Source organism: Siphateles boraxobius, unplaced genomic scaffold, assembly GCF_051911475.1.
Source record: "Siphateles boraxobius isolate OS27281-9 unplaced genomic scaffold, OSU_SipBor_1 77, whole genome shotgun sequence".
NCBI classification, from domain to species: Eukaryota; Metazoa; Chordata; class Actinopteri; order Cypriniformes; family Leuciscidae; genus Siphateles; species Siphateles boraxobius.
In genome coordinates, this window is record NW_027509205.1 from 4,159,045 (window position 1) to 4,177,181 (window position 18,137).

An 18,137-nucleotide genomic window follows, 5' to 3' on the forward strand; every position below is an offset into this window, starting at 1 on the left:
GAGGGTTCTGAAACCAAAACATCAATAGACCATCCAATCACGTTGCAGATCAATTGCACTTCCATACAGCACATCCCCATTCGCAGGGGTCAGCACAACCGGAGTGCAATGGCCGAGCCTCGCCCTGGGTGAACCACCTTCCTGATCATGGTGTCTCCCCTGCCAGGTAAGTATGAATTCCCAGGCCTCCCGTCAGAGGCACCCTGTCCCTCTCCGCAATCCTCACCAACGGTCGGACAATCAAACACACACCTGATTCAACTCATCAGCTCATTCGTAAAAACTCCAAGAGATAAGAGAGAGACATCAAAAATCTGCAGGTTGCACTCCAAAGTGTCGTGTTGTGCGCTCTGCTGTGATCCATCCAAAAATAGTTTTTTTTGTCAGTTCAGTGTTTTTATTTCGATCGGATTAATGGTTTCGAAGATAATCACAAGTTTTTTAAGCACTAAATGACACCATTACACAAACCATAAGGCGAAACCTGGCATGTTTGGCATCGTTGGACTCGGCAATGATTCAGGAGTCTAAGGAGGTCACTCCCGTGAAAAACGGTGGCTTGAAACTTCTCAGGCTCTTTCAGGGCATACTGAGTTTTTTGAGATATGCCAATGTTCTCATAGACTATCATAGCACCCTTGACAAAGACACTGCATGCCAATTTTCATCGGACTAATGGTTGGGTGCGGTTATAGCCATTTTCATGATTTTTTACCCTGTTATAGCACCACCAAGTGGCCAATCGTCGCAATTTTTTTTTTCATGTGACCTCACATTGAGCTCATGAACATGCGTCCTGAGTTTAGAGAAAATATCTCTTTCCGTTCACAAGTTATAGCCGTTCTAGTAAAAGTGGCCCTGGACACATTGAATATTTTGATTCCCCTTAGCGATCGTGAATTGAAATTATTATTTATAGTCACTGTCCAGAGAATATTTCTGCAGTGGTTTGGCTCCGATCAGGCAAAAAACCTAGTAGTTCGCAAAAGTATGTTTCTTGAAAAACCTAAATTTTCTCAGAACTGGAGCCTGAAAGGCGAGCAAATCCGAGGCACGTGTGTTGTCTGCCTTGAGCCAAGGATTTCAACGATTTAAGACACTTGAGCCTACGCCCAACGGTTTAGGAGTTATGAGCCATTTCATACTTTTGACCACTGTAACGCCCCCGTTAGGCCGATCGGGCCTTGGTGACGTTGTAGGTGGATTGAGTACTATCCGCCCTCAAAGTTTCAAGTCTCTACGACTTACTGTTCGGTCTGCCCGATCAGTTTTAGATGGAGAATGTTGCATCATGGGAAAATTAACAAAACCAATACGGTTTCAGCACCACGTGCTTGAACCCCTAAAAATCAGTCAGCAGGGGATGCTGCAAAAATAAATTAACTACATGTCAAAAATTAAGAACTCAAACAAAAACATTGCATTTTTACTAACCAGTCAACTTTGTGACATGGAAGTAAAAGCAGACACGTCCATCTTTTACCATTCCTGTTGTTGCCTTTTTTAAAGTTGCCTGGTCAGTTTCTGTCGGTATTTGACCACGTCACATGGAGACATAACATCGCTAAATTCCAAACCATCATTGATCATCTTCAACCTTTCATACCTTTCCTTACACCTCACCTGCACAATATATATCTCCTTCTCGCTACTGATGCTCAGCCTGGCCTTTTTGCTGTCCTCAGGTAGATGAAGATTAAGATGGAAAAAGATTACGGTTTTTGTATCAGACATGATCACATCGGCGCTGAAAGGCGCCAAAATCATACCTGGTTTCCCTGGGCGAATGGCTTTCCTGGATCATAGGAATTAGTTTACCCTTTTAGCATTTCAAAACGCCCTTTCTGACAGACCTGTACAAAGTAGATCTCATCATAATGAGCCAGTGAGTTTAAAAATAAAAAAAATAATAAGTCATACCTACTTTCCCTGGGCAACTGGCTTTTCTGCCTTCAGGATGTGGCAGCATACCGTAATAAAAACCACAGTGACGGTCCGTCACCATTGAGCAGAGAGTGCTCTCAAATTCCTGTACAAAAACTTTAGCATAAACATATTTGACAATGGTACGTACAGTAAGGGAGGTATCGTCAATTTCACCTGTAGTTAGTCAGTCTGGTCACTGGGAAAGCACTACAGCCTTTGGAACACGAAAAAACAGCTTAGGTGAATTACAGTAATTTTTTCATAAACATATTTGACAATTGTACGTACAGTCTCCTCTCCACCAGTAAGCTGGTGTGTGGTGGGCGTTCTGGCGCAATATGGCTGCCGTCGCATCATCCAGGTGGATGCTGCACATTGGTGGTGGTTGAGAGAGATCCCCCCTTCTATGTAAAGTGCTTTGAGTACCCAGAAAAGCGCAATATAAATGTAACGAATTATTATTATTACAGTAAGGGAGGTATTGTCAAGATTTCACCTGTATTAAGTCAGTCTGGTCATTAGTAAAGCACTACAGCCTTTGGAACACAAAAAAATACTTTAGATGAATTACAGTAATTTTTTCATAAACATTTTATTATTGTACGTACAGTAAGGGAGGTATTGTCAAGATTTCACCTGTAGTAAGTCAGTCTGGTGAATAGGAACATGCTACAAACTTTGGATAACAAAAAAATCACTTTGGTAAATTGATGTAATTTGATTCTAAAAAATATTTGTGTACAGTGAGGCAGGTTTCCTAAACACAATCATTATAATGCACTTTTTATTGTTGCTAAAGGTCAATCAACAGCATTAGAACACATTATGTGAGAGATATTTGCTGGTACATCTGTAGTTGGCTAAAATGTAGTTGTCTATTTGCACACCATGAAAAAAAAATTAAAACTTTTTAGACGGTCCCTATCTTGTTTAACACGCTACGTTGGACATTCAGTGGACATTCGCAAGTAAGTATGCCATTAAAACAATACTTGCCCATTTTGATCGATTGTGGAAAATGTAGTAGTTGACCATATTTGTTGTCAACATCATGTAGCTGCTTAGAATTTGCAAAAAAAAAAAATTATTGCACACACTATTGAAAAAGTGTTTAAACAACCTGCACTTGTGTAGCGATGTTGTCCAACAGATCAACCATTAGGTTGTCAGCCTCATTAAAAGCCAGTGATCGCTCCTCCTCCTGGCTCATCTGGGACTGTGCCAAGTTGATCCGGTTTTAGGCTCCCATTCTAAACATCCATGTTGTACCCAGTGTGACGATGTCATCATGAAATAAATAAATAAATTGCAATGAAAAGTTTTTGTCCTACATTTATCAGTCATCATTCATCTGTAATATAACTCTGAGATCATTATCTACAAATATCAAAACATCTCTATATTATATGAATCTACAATCATCATAACATAAGTGCCAGAATCAAGATGGCGACGTCTTCAGTCCAGCCCCTAGTTACCTTTATCTGGATGACGTGCATCGCTTATAAAAAGATGGCGGTGGCTATCGGGAGGCATTGAGTGTACCTCGCGGAGCTCCTCTAGAAGACTCCCGCGGGGGTTTATTGTTTTATCCGCGGCAAGAGTGTTTATCGTCGGCGTTCTAAGCGGATCGCGCTCTGGATCACTAAAAGGAAAGTATCCTCGTCATTCTGTGGCTAGCTGATTGTCGTTGAGACACTGAAGGGGAAGCAGAACGAGTGGGTAGTTCCAAAACCTGAACTGGATTGACGGATGGGGAGTCTAGAGCCTATATATTCACGTCTGAGAAGTCCTGGAAAATGTGGACCAGATTCTTAAAAGGAAAAGGAGTCATGAGTACAAATTAGCCAGTACTGGATGACTGTTTGACTTGACTTAACATTTGACTGTTTTTGAGTGGGGAAGTTATTCTTTTTTCCCCTACTGACTATGTGAACTATTTTTGCTGTGGATTACTGTGGGGATTACTGATGGTTTTTTGAACTGGACTAATTTTGTTTCTTTTTTTGTAGCCTGTTTTATGGCTGGACAATTTATGAACTGTTTTTGGTTTTTCTTCTTTCTTCTTCCAAGTCAATTTTGAAACACTTGAAATTGTGGATTTGGTGAATATACTTCTTTGAATGCAATTCTATGTGTCCTGTCGTATTGAATGGTTGGTGGTCTATTTAAGAGTGATTATTATGGGTATTACTGTATTGATTACTGGTGTAAAATCTTTATCTCATTAAGTGACGGGTTTTGTGAAAGAACAATCAGACTGCACAAGATCTTTGTACATTTTCCTAAACTGAAACTTAAATTACTGACAGAAGTCCTGTCTGGCACCCCAGCATATAAAAAACCCAAACAAAAGAGAGTGGGAAAACTTTACACCATGGCAATGATATTTGGGTAAATGTATGTCAGGTCCAAGTCGAAGCCATCTTTCCTGGTTCCTTTTTTTAAATTTGCAACAACAGTTTTTATTATTAAATCACAATTTAAATTATTAAGGCGTAATGTCGCTGTGTTCGTCAATAACAATAACACTCACCAGCCACAAATCAAGGAATCGCACCACATCAATGCTGTTTCTGTAGACACCCTCCAGTCGTCTGGAACAGGAGCTTCTGTACGGATTATAAGTGCCTGTTGGAATAATTATTGACACAATCAAAGAAAACATCTGGAATATATTTCACAAACTATGAGCAGTGGAGAGACTGACCGAATCCCGAACGAGAAACCGTTCCTGCGGGCTTCTTATCAGACACTCTCTTCTCCGACTCACTGAAAAGCAGACATTGTGTCATTAACATGATATGCCGATTTGTTGGGCTGATCGCTCTCTTGATCATATAGCCCTGGCAAGAGGAGAGTGTTTAAAAAATAAATTTAAAAAAAGGTAGAAAAATAAAAATAGTGATGAGCTGGTGAATAAAAAAGTAGGCTTAATTTCTTAAAAAAAATATATATATATATATATATATTTTTTTTTACTTTTTATATATACACTTTTCAAAACTTTTTTTAAAATATTTTGTCTTTGTTTCCCATTGATCTCTTTGTTCTTATGTTTCTTCGAAGAGTCTTTATGCTTTGTTTCCTTTTTGTTCTTATAATCTCAGAAATTTCAACCAATCCGTTTCCATGGTCCAGTGGATGTTATCTGCTACCATTCTGAATGATTTTGTCGGCAAGAGTGGAATGTGCTGTGTCTTGTCCTTTAAAATTTGTTTTAAAAATTCTAGATTCTCTCTAATATGCGTGGGCAGTTTTTTGTCGTAGTTGATGAACTGAAAAAGTATCATTGCCGATGGAAATGCTTGTTTGGCCGCTCCCAACAGTCTCTCAGCTATTTTGTTGAAGATTGTGACATTTCCCTGTTCGCGGTTATTTATTCCATAATTAAGGATGACAATTTGGACCTCCGGAGTGATTTGTTTTGTTTTTTAAGATGTGCTAGGCATGTTCTAACTTTGATCCAGGGTAACTAACTACCTGAATTTTCTCATTATTCAGTTTGGGCAGGTGAGAGAGGTTTGATGCCCCCAGAAACAGAATTGTTTTTTTTGGACTTGGGGACCAATTGGCATACTTGTTTTGTGCATGTTCCTGGCGTTCGAAAATACCAAAGACCTGGGTCCTTGTCTCTACTGGAGTTTAGGGGTTGGTAGTTCAGCAGGTTCTGTTGAGCTACCACCGGGTTTGGCTTTTCTTAAAGGCCCTCGTGGGACTGAGATTTTCTATATTTTATATTTTTGAGACAATGCAAGACACACTCAAACACGTGCCTATCTTCATAATTGTAGTTTTGACTTCTAAAGTTTTAAAATTTAGCTAGCAATTTAGCAATTGCGGTAAAAGTCCAAAATACTGCTCGAAACCATTTTTTAGTAATGATTAAAAATTGCATTGCATACAATGTGTATTGGTCAACTACTCTAAAATTAAGAAACCCCTAGAAACCGTGAAAAACAACAATAAATAGATGTGTACATTTAAGATAGGCTACCTAATTTATTATTCCAATATCCAAATATGATACTAAATCGCACAGAAAAAAGGACTTTTATTTGTGACGTGCTGTCTTTGCATTTGAACATTGCACATTTTAAACAGGACACACATTAGCTGAATAAATGTTAGCCAATACAAACATATTTATAGAAAATAGTTGACAATGAATAGACAGGAGTCCAATAATAGCAAAACGAATCACTTAATCTAAAAAGAATATCAAGTATAAGTTTAGAGATGAATCCGAAATATGGGGCTGTGTTAATAGTAAAACGTCTATCTTTTAACGAATTTTAAAAACACGGATGGATAATACAAACTGCTTTCTGACATTGACAGAAAAAAACACAACCAAGAACAAAATTTAAACTTAGCCCGTCAATTTACAATTATCTTCTCTCTGTGCGCGCGGTCTGTGTTTGTGAGAGAGAGCTCGCGCAGCACTGATACAACGGTACTTTTTAATCCATAAGTAACTAATGCGCTAGTTTTCATACAAAATAATTATGTAACATAATTAGGTACTTTAGTTATTATTAACACAATAACGTAACACATGCAGACTACGGTTCCCATTTTAAACATCCATGTTGTACCCATGGCAATGATATTTGGGTAAATGTATGTCAGATCCAAGTCGAAGCCATCTTTCTGGTTCCTGCTTTTTAATTTGCAACAACAGTTTTTATTATTCACAAGTCCAACTAAAACAACCGCTAATCTCCAATATGGTGACCTTAAACGAACCTCAATAAATCATCACCTTCTAAACCTCTGTCACTTCTTGTGTCTCTCCATCTATGTCTGACTCCGGTTTGACAATAAAAGGCTAAACATTTTTGAAATTTTAAGTGCATGTTTGTTTGAGGTAAAAGGACAGAACATCTTGAGCTCCGCCCCCTGTGCTGGGAGCATCAGCTCATTTGCATTTAAAGTTTTTCTTTCCTTCAGTGATTTTGCTTGGTAACAGCAGGTGTTCATCACTAATGCTCAATCATCAGTTCATTAGTCACTTAATTAATCGCTTAACTTCTTGACTGCAATGTATATCTTCTTTTAGTTTTTAAAATTAAATTAAGGTATTCGGTGTCCTCAAATGTAATGAGTTAGCTTAACTTAAAGGATTTGACTTTGTGTGTGATAATGTGTCCTAGCAGTAACTACAAGCACTTAGAAGTTCATTTAAAGTTTGTAATTTCACTGTTTTTACTCAATATAGTGAAGTTTCAGCTATATAAGATATTTGAATGCAGTGTAAAGTTTAATTGTGTATTAAGAAATATCCTTGTTTTAGTGGAATTGATTAAAATAAGTTCAGAGTACTCATAACTATTGTTTTTATAAATATGTTACGGCCCTTAATCTAATTCAGCTGGTTTAAATCATACAACAGACAAGGACCGAACATATCAAAAATCACAGGTGATTGGGTAGCGTTTCTGATGTTAATCACACCAAAGGCTTTAATGACAGAGACAAAGCACCTCATGAGATGAACAAGCAATAAATCATAAATTAACCAAAATAAACAACACAGTTAGGGCAGCTACAGGAAAAACAGGAACCCTTAACTAACCCTGTAGTTCCAGGCGAGATCTTACCTAACTCCCGAAAAGAACTAGAACGCGTGAATCTTCCGGGCAGCTGCTTACCTTCACTGTCCTAAATAAATAACAAAAAGTGTACTAAGAAAATAACACCACTACCTGGTTTAAACAAATAAACTAAAGTCAAAGAAACAATCAACAGTCTCACTTGGTCCCAGGTCCAAACAGTGAATTTTACATCGTTGCGACCGTCTCGGCGGCGCGATCGAGATGACGGCGTTTTTTTTGTATGGAACGATTTTTTCAGAGTGAGGCCCAAAAAAAGCCCCATCGGGACGTCCGCAGAAGAGTGTCAATCGTCCCAAGAGTGTGACAGTGCGTCGGAACGGCGAAACGACGCCTGATTCGTTTGCCTCACGTGCCGTACTGTCCAGGCGTGCGGGCATCACAATTTTGCGCGGCCCCTTACAGCTTTGGAAATCGCTTAGTGAGCCGAGAGAGCACACTCTGGAATTTGGAGAAACGTGAGCGAGCGCCCGATCCCATCGAGTCTGGCATCGGAGCGTCCGGCCCGCTCTCCTGAGAACATCGGTGCCTTCGTTTTCGACGTACGGAGTTCGGGTCGATTTTTACGACCCTTTTTGCGATTTTGGCCTGACTCTCTTCGAGAGGGACCAATCGGTCCGAGAGGAAGGTTCGTGTTTGACGTGGGATTTCGCGCTCGGCGAACGAAACACAGCAACGTGCTTTGGCTCGTTGCGAGCGGCATAACATGAGCTTTACGATGACATAAAGATTTGTATATGTACATGTACACAGCCCGAAAGAGAGACGTTTTTGTGCGGTGAGAGTCACCTTCCACCGGCGAGCCCTTAATGGTGGCCAATGTGACCCCATTTTATCTCAAGCCTTGAACAACATATAATAGTGAGCTTGGGCTCATGTGAAAGTGCAAAACATGAACTTTCCAAAGATGTAAGGCTCAGTCTGATTGGACTTTGTCTTAATGAACAATAAAGAAATCCGTACAGCCGTTTTTGTGCAGTGTCACCATACAGCCGAAGGGCCTTAATCGACACCAATTTGACCCCTGGTCTCTCGGGCCGCGAACAACGTACAATAGTGAGCTTGGGCTCATGTGAAAGTGCAAAACATGAGCTTTCAAAAGATGTAAGGCTCAGTCTGATTGAATTTTGTCTTAATGAACAATAAAGAAATCCGTACAGCTGTTTTTGTGCAGTGTCACCATACAACCTAGGGCCCTTAATCGACACCAATTTGACCCCTGGTCTCTCAGGCTGCGAACAACGTACAATAGTGAGCTTGGGCTCATGTGAAAGTGCAAAACTTGAGCTTTCCAAAGATGTAAGGCTCAATCCGATTGGACTTTGTCTTAATGAACAATAAAGAAATTCGTTCAGCCGTTTTTGTGCAGTGTCACCATCCAGCCTGTTCTCTCCTTTAATTTTCTCCCTGAAAGAGATACAGAAAATGTATTAGGAATACATTAAACTACAAATTATAAGCTTTAAATAGACATGCAAAACATGGCTTTTGCATAAATATTGAATGAAAGACATTCATTTTAATAGGAGATTCAAAGTTGCAAACTGGAAATGTGCTCCCAAAAATGTCCACCAGGTGGCGATTTGGGTCTAGAATCCATAAAGACCATGGAGGGAGTGGGGGGTTATTATTAGCATTGATAAGTACAAATTTAATATGATGCAAAAAATTATTAATAATTATTATGATACACATTCATTTTAACAGGAGATTCAAAGTTTCAAACTGGAAATGTGCTCCTGTTTTGGGTTCCTGTTTTTAATTTGCAACAACATTTTTTATTATTAAATTATAATTAAAATGATTAAGTGAATCAGTCACTGTTTTGAATCAAGGAATCTCACCACATTATAAATGTTATTTCTGTGGACACCCTCCAGTCGCCTGGAACCCAAGCTGCTCATCTTCATCCTCACCTTTGCCAGATAATGCACGGTTGAGAGGGAACACCGCTCTTAAGCAAATATTTTTAAATGTCTTAAAAACATGAAAGAAGTCAAAGTATAATTTAATGTGCACTTCACTTCAATCTTAAAGATTAAGGTGCCATACCTGGTTGCGCTTCCGTACTGGGAGACGTCCGTGTGCTCGTCTTCACTTTCCTCCCCAAGCTGCTCGTCTTCATCCTCACTTGTGCCAGACACAATAATGTTAACTAACCCTAACTAATAATGTTTTGCACAGGTGCCAGGAAGCGGAGCACATCAAAGAAACGCCTCTCCGAAATCGCACATCTCCGAATCTGCTGGGCCGCTGGGCAGCACACGGCTTTGGGCTCTTTCTTCTGGAAGAAGTCAAACAGCCATGTACAGACAAAACAGTATGTGTGTGTGTGCGTGTGTGTGACCTTAACTGGTTGCGTGTGTCCGTAAAACATGTCTGTCCTCCTCTGGTCCAGCATCTCAGCAGGTCAAATCACTGGAAAACAAAAATAAGTCAGTGACTTCTGCTTATAGAGATTCAAGAAATGATGTTAAGATCTACATCTGTAAAACAAAAACATGGCTGTGACATTTTACAGACATGCAAAAAAAAAAAAAAAAGAAAGAAAAGATTTTAAGCTGCTCTTATTCATCCTCACTTGTGCCAGACACAGATAAAGCTTACACAAACAACATAACAGCAGAAGAGGCCGATGATCTACAAATAGAATTGTTGCAGTTTTAATGACTCCACTGTTGACATGGTGGTGCAGGACGGGTCACTGCTCTCTACTGAGACCAGTAGCATGTTCACCACACGGACTCTTTCTTCTGTGGCTCTGGGCAACTGGAGGACCATTGAACAAAGTGTGGAGCACAGATGGTCGATATAGGTTAAATCCAAATCGAACCCATCCTCCTGGTACTTCCTCTTATTCCGAATGACTATGCAGTGGCACTCACACAGGATGGAGTCCTTCCCGAAGGCCTTGGTTGCAACAACACCTGTGGACAAAAAGAGGAGTCATTAATGTGCTGTCAATGATGTTGTTTATCCACTCACAAATAGTAACCTAAACACATAGAAAAGCAATGAAATATTTTTATACTTTAAAATAAACTTTGTAAAACATCTCTCATTACAATACGATTTTAGATAGGATCATTTAGTAATAAGTATTCATATAAAATGCTTTGTCATTCGGTCAAATCTTAATCTTTATTAAGTAGCAAATATTCAAACGAGAGGCTTGTGGTAATGATTCACATTTCATTTTTTGTTTCAATGTTTTCTCCTACCCCAGGCCACCACCGTTATCATTAGCCGCACTGTGAGTACACTTGTCAGTAAACAGTGCATCTGTTTTAGACAGATTATCGTATGATGTGCAGTTGTACAGATGTTGTATTGTGTTATTTTGCAGGACAGCGAGCACTCATCCTCCTCGGAGGAGATAGGACCCATTCCTCCTCTTCACCGTCCTCTTTTCCCTCATCATCCACCACCACCACCCTCACCTCCACCTCCTCCAAAATTACCAGTTCTTCCTCCTCAGGAGGACTTTGATGATGAGGTAAGACATATTCAATGTAGGCAAGGCAAGGCAAGGCAAGTTTATTTATATAGCACATTTCATACACAATGGTAATTCAAAGTGCTTTACATAGAAGAAATTAAAATAATCAAAAGAAATCAGAATAATTAAAACAGTTTAGAATAAAAGATAAAATACAGAAATCAGAATAATTAAAACATAAAATAAAATACAGTGCAAACAGTCGGACGAACAGTGGCACAGTGCTCATTCAGTAAATGCACAGTTAAACAGATGTGTTTTGAGTCTGGATTTGAATGTGACTACTGTAGGAGCACATCTGATCTCTTCTGGAAGCTGGTTCCAGCTGCGGCTGGCATAGTAGCTAAAAGCAGACTCGCCATGCTTAGAGTGAACCCTTGGTATTTCTAGCTGATTTGATCCTAATGATCTGAGTGATCTGTTGGGTTTATATTCACTGAGCATATCTGCAATGTATTGAGGTCCTAGGCCATTGAATGATTTATATACCAGTAATAATACTTTAAAATCAATCCTAAATGTAACTGGCAGCCAGTGTAAAGACCTGAGGACTGGTGTGATGTGTTCATATTTTCTGGTTCTGCTCAGAATCCTAGCAGCAGCGTTCTGTATGAGCTGCAACTGTCTTATGGTCTTTTTGGGAAGGCCAGTGAGAAGTCCATTACAATAATCCACCCTACTGGTGATGAAAGCATGCACAAGTTTTTCTAAGTCTTGACTGGAAACAAAGCATCTAATTCTTGCAATATTTTTCAGGTGATAATATGCTGATTTAGTTATTGCTTTGACATGACTACTGAAACTAAGGTCTGACTCCAGAGACACACCAAGATTCCTGACTTGATTTTTAGTTGTTTGACCCCTAGACTGAAGGTATGCGTTCTGAAAAAAGATGTGGGAAGTGCATCAAGGGCGCAGGTTGATGTTTTTTGAATGTAGGCTGTCAAACTCTCCAGTTTCATTTGTGTTGTTAAAATTTCTTCCTTTCAAATCAGTCATGTAAATACTTTGATTCTCTGTAATGGGATTTAATCAGCACTGCTGTTTCTCCAAAAGCAAACGTTTTTTAAACCCAAGCTCTCAAATGCTTCTCCACTTCGGCCTTCAAAGCTTTTATTTTTCATTTGATTTTTCTTTCTCTTCAGTATTTCGCCGACAATGAGGAAGAGGATGATGAATAATTTTAATAAAAATTGTAAATAAAAGTTAAAAAGTAAATAAATATACATTTCTAATAAAAAAAATAATATATCATTATGACTCTTCTCGTTTTTAAAAAATATATATTTCCAGCATAGGCCTACCATCAAAGTTTGTGGAATAAATTAATGCTGAGCAAGTTAATATTAAATTTAAAAAAATTGAGAGTAAATATTTATATTGTTAGAAAATATTGTTTTATTTTGAATAAAAGTTAACGTGTTTATACCCCTGATATGATCCCTGTTCTCTCAGGCTGCGAACAAGAATTTCATCGCAATACAAATGCCCCCGGCCATCCCTCACAATCATGTCCTCCTCAATCATGGCTGTCAATTTAAAAAAAAGACCGGGAACATCTGTAGCACATTTTATTCCGGGAACACGAAGGAACTATATACAACAAAGCACAGATACATATATAAACAACCATTTCAGTAAACTCTAAAACATACCAACATTAAAAAGTTGAAAAAAGGCACATAGATGGTACTAAGTTGTGGTCTGTGCTTCACAGTGGGCCTCTGGAAAAAGGCAAATTTAGGCTAATTAATTATTTTCAGTGTTAATAATTTGACTTTATACTATTTTATTAACAAAATTAATCAAAGGTTACATTACAAATTTATTAAATTAAATATATAGTTAACGTGTTTATACTTGTATTGATTTTCGTTTCAGGTTAGGGGTTTCAGGTTCTGGCACCTGTCACTGCATCTCTCACTGCACCTGTCACTGCATCTCTCACTGCATCTCTCACTGCACCTGTCACTGCATCACTCACTGCATCTCTCACTGCATCTCTCACTGCATCTCTCACTGCACCTGTCACTGCACCTGTCACTGCATCTCTCACTGCACCTGTCACTGCATCTCTCACTGCACCTGTCACTGCATCTCTCACTGCACCTGTCACTGCATCTCTCACTGCATCTCTCACTGCATCTCTCACTGCACCTGTCACTGCATCTCTCACTGCATCTCTCACTGCATCTCTCACTGCATCTCTCACTGCATCTCTCACTGCACCTCTCACTCCACCTCTCACTGCACCTGTCACTGCACCTGTCACTGCATCTCTCACTGCACCTGTCACTGCATCTCTCACTGCACCTGTCACTGCATCTCTCACTGCATCTCTCACTGCACCTGTCACTGCATCTCTCACTGCATCTCTCACTGCACCTGTCACTGCATCTCTCACTGCATCTCTCACTGCATCTCTCACTGCATCTCTCACTGCATCTCTCACTGCACCTCTCACTCCACCTCTCACTGCACCTGTCACTGCACCTGTCACTGCATCTCTCACTGCACCTGTCACTGCATCTCTCACTGCACCTGTCACTGCACCTGTCACTGCATCTCTCACTGCACCTGTCACTGCATCTCTCACTGCACCTGTCACTGCATCTCTCACTGCATCTCTCACTGCATCTCTCACTGCATCTCTCACTGCACCTGTCACTGCATCTCTCACTGCACCTGTCACTGCATCTCTCACTGCACCTGTCACTGCATCTCTCACTGCATCTCTCACTGCACCTGTCACTGCACCTGTCACTGCATCTCTCACTGCACCTGTCACTGCATCTCTCACTGCATCTCTCACTGCACCTGTCACTGCACCTCTCACTGCACCTGTCACTGCACCTGTCACTGCATCTCTCACTGCTCCTGTCACTGCATCTCTCACTGCACCTGTCACTGCATCTCTCACTGCATCTCTCACTGCACCTGTCACTGCATCTCTCACTGCATCTCTCACTGCACCTCTCACTGCACCTGTCACTGCACCTGTCACTGCATCTCTCACTGCACCTGTCACTGCATCTCTCACTGCACCTTTCACTGCATCTCTCACTGCACCTGTCACTGCATCTCTATAAAATATTTATTTTTATTTAAAATAAATAATCAGTAGTCATCCTCCTCCTCTTCGTCGTCTGCAAAATACTGGAGAGAAATAAAAATCAAACGAAAAATTATCAACACAATTGCAGCAGAGTTTGACACAATTGTAACAGAGTTTGACAGCCTACATTGGATACCTGTATGTCCATCGACTCATCAAAAGCATTCTGATGAGGAAGAGGTTGTGGAGGAGATGGGGGCGGATGGCGGGGCAAATTGGGGCTGTTTGGAGGAGGAGGGGGAAGAAGAGGAGGAGGAGGATCAGGAATATGACCTATGCATGCAGATCCATAGTGTGAGTGGGTGTGCGCGGGCACATTTCACTGTTTTATTTTGTGGCGAAGCACACACGTCTAATGTGCTTTAACGTTTTAGTGTTGTCTCCAAATCGAACCCATCCTCCTGGTACCTCCTCTTATTCCGACTGACTATTTCTTTAATTTTAGCAGTCATTGTCATGACAGCAGTGGCACTGTACTACCTCCTGTTTCAGCTCTCTTCAGCCCCTAGATCACTGGCTTAACGTCACTTTAAATGCAATGTTGCATAAGCTCGAATGAGAAATACAGATAGGAAGTGAATGTGTTTTGTTGCAATGCATTCTGGGAAGCGAAGTTTTTTTTGTCTACATGAAGGATAGCGCGGTAGACGCTAAGACGTCATGTCCCAGAGTGCTTTGCAACCAAAACAAACATGGCCGCGACCATTATGCGCTATGATACTGTTTCCCGAGTGCTAAAAACGCAAATATCTCGGCGAAAACTCAACGGATTTGGCGAACACTGAGCTCGTTTGAACCGCCTTGACGAACTGAAAAGAACAATATATGTTTCATGATTTTGAGTAGTGTTTTCGCGGAGATCAGTGGGCGCGCGGTGACGTCACGATCTCAGAAGAAAATCGGCGAAGACTGCTTTAAGCGCCAAACACACGTGATTGTATGTGTTTAGGGAGAAGGTGAGTGGCTTTTTTCATTTGTAATGAACATTAATAACTGAAAACAGCTAGGTGATACAGGAGGAGAACAGGCCTGATGAGCATATATAGACATGCAATCTTTATTATTTGTGCATTCCTAGTTATTATGCCTCTCTGCTTTAATTTGGTGAGAGCAGGATAAAGATGCAAGACCTGGGGAGAATCTTATCCGGGACTCAAGCTTTGAATGTTATTGTATATAGTTACATTTACATTTACATTTACATTTATTCATTTAGCTGACGCTTTTATCCAAAGCGACTTACAATTGCTATATGCCAGAGGTCGCACGCCTCTGGAGCAACTAGGGGTTAAGTGTCTTGCTCAGGGACACATTGGTGTCTCACAGTGGATTCGAACCCGGGTCTCTCACACCACAGGCATGTGTCTTATCCACTGCGCCATCACCACCCCAAAAACGTTCTCTTTACTTTTTGTTGTAATGTAACCTTTTAATAATTGTTAATAAAATACAATTTCCCTTAAACAATTGTTTGATTTCACCAATCGACATATGATCCCTAAACTTATGAAGTGATTCTGTGTGTAACAGCAGTGGCCCAACTCATTAGCATTTCAATGGTGTGTGTGTGTGTGTGTGAGAGAGAGAGTTGGGCTTGCTTAAGCAGCAGCTACAAACAAACACAGTTTGCACTCTGAAAGAATACGTACACACTGCATGTTGTTTGCACATTTTATTAACTTGCCTCAGTTTTCAGTAAACGCTGCGCGCCCAATGCAGGCCTGATGATCAGCCAGAAACGGAGCCAGCATATGTAAAGTGCTCTGGTGAGTCCTAAAAGAGATAGTGTCACATCATCCTTCACAGAAAGCATATGTTACAAAGACACCCATTGTTTTACATTTAATAACTCTTTGGTCTTTTTTTTACAGTGCTTGGAGCTGTACTTCACAACAATCAGGCCTGAGGAGAAGTCCAAAGTCCATAATGTTGCAGTGGTCTCAAAGCTCCAGGGCCTTCAATGCAGTGACCCAAGCCGGAGAGGTTGCACTCTGGCTGGCTTTTTTCCTGGCCGCACCTGTTAGCTAATAGTGTGTAAAACATTTTTGTGGTAGTTTTTTCAGCATCTGTAAAGTGCTCTGGCGGACCTATAAGAGATAGTGTCACATCATCCTTCACAGAAAGCATATGTAACAAAGACACTAATAAATATAGTGTTGTAAGTTTTACTATGATACAAACAGATGATTGCTTATCCCCATTGTTTTACATTTCTTACTAAGTGCTTATAGTATTTGATCGTCTTCGAACCTCCGACTTTCGTTCTTGATTAATAAAAACAACATCCAGTGTAGCTTGATCTCAAAGGCAGCATTGAGGGAGAAGTTGCCATGGTAATAGCAGCTGCACCATTCCGTTCGATTACTGCGATTGTTCACATTGACCGTTTTCGGCCGCCCCTATCACATCCCCCTCAATCTTTGCAGCAGAGTTCCAAGATCCCAAAAAATAGAACCGGAGTCCTTTTCCATTATTCTTAGCTGCGGTATTCAGCGCCGACGGGCGGCACTGCTTTGTCATTTCCTGTTGCAGTACAATACACCCATTCCTTCCGATCACTGCGATTGTTCATATCGACCTCCAAGGTGACTGTTTTCGGCCGCCCCTATCATATCACCCTCAATCATTTTCAAGCATGAAGGTCACCTCGTTTTGCAACTGATTTCTCTTTTCAGGACTCACCCGATATGCGTGCTGTTTAATAGGCAATGAATCGCCAACATCGATATCGTGCTCTATTAACGAAGTACAAGAGGGAACATCAGAGAACAAATTCCCATATGTCCGAATAATACTAGTCACATCAGCTCGTTCGGTAACGGTTAAATGTGAAAGATGTGAGTCCAAGGTTCGAATCATCGCAGAATTCTTCAATTTTCCCGCCACCAGTTCTACAGCAGGGAACTCAACATCCCCCTCAAAAGTGGTATCAACAACGTTGTTCGATATAGGACACACTGGGCGGATGAAAGATTCAGCACTGGACAGCACCTCATCCTCAGGTACATCAGCACTGGACAGCACCTGTCCTCCGGTCACCGGAAAGTCTGTGGGTGAAACAATTAACACAGCCGACTTCCTACCAGACAAATCTGGCGGTCTCTCAAAGTACGGCTTAAGCATGTTAATGTGACAAAGACGAGTTTTTTTCGTCAAAATAACGTAGTCAAGCTCACTCACCTTTTCTTTCACTTGGTAGGGACCATAATAACGAGCCTGCAATGCAGACCCAGGCACTGGCATCAGCACTAACACCTTGGCTGCGTTCCAAACCGCATACTCAATGAGTAGGTACTTAATTTCAATGAGTACTTACTCAACGAGCGCGAAAAGAGTAGGTACTTCATAGCCAAATCTCGTTGAGTATGAATGCGATCCGGACATCATACGCCATGTTGACGTTATCATGTGACCTATGACGTTATCACAAGCGCAACAATTTAAAAGTTATGAGCAACAGGTGCACCGACATCTCACTGCATCAGTACAACCTAACTAGAACTGTTTTCATCAGCGTCTGAAATGGTTGGCATGTCTGCAATAGCTAGACGAATGTGTGGACAAAGGAGACGTCGGGCTGCTGCTCGGAGATCTCGCCTTTGGAGAAGACTGATGATTTTATACTCAAACAAAGCAAGTATTACTACTTAAAAAATTAAGATTACCCCAGAATGAATTGCATTACTAGCCCACCCCAACACTTATGCACAATAATGACAAATGCTGACCAGCACTTAATTATTTAACATTTTCTTAATTAAAATGATATATTTTGGTAAAACAAGCAAACTGTTGTATTGTCATATGACATAGATGTATGAATACACACTAGACAAATGCAGCTGATGTGAATACATACAATTTCCTTCAAGCAATGATTAATGCAAGAATTAATGAAATTAATATTTTATTGAAACATGAATAAATATTTAATATGAAACATGAATAAAAATAAATGAATGAATAAAAGATATCATATCAC

The 18,137-nt window shown here is 40.4% G+C and overlaps 1 pseudogene; it reads right to left on the reverse strand.

Annotated features, from left to right (window-relative positions):
- Nucleotides 1–174, reverse strand: LOC143727012 (U1 spliceosomal RNA; annotated as a pseudogene).
- Between the last annotated feature and the right edge of the window lie 17,963 nt (nt 175–18,137).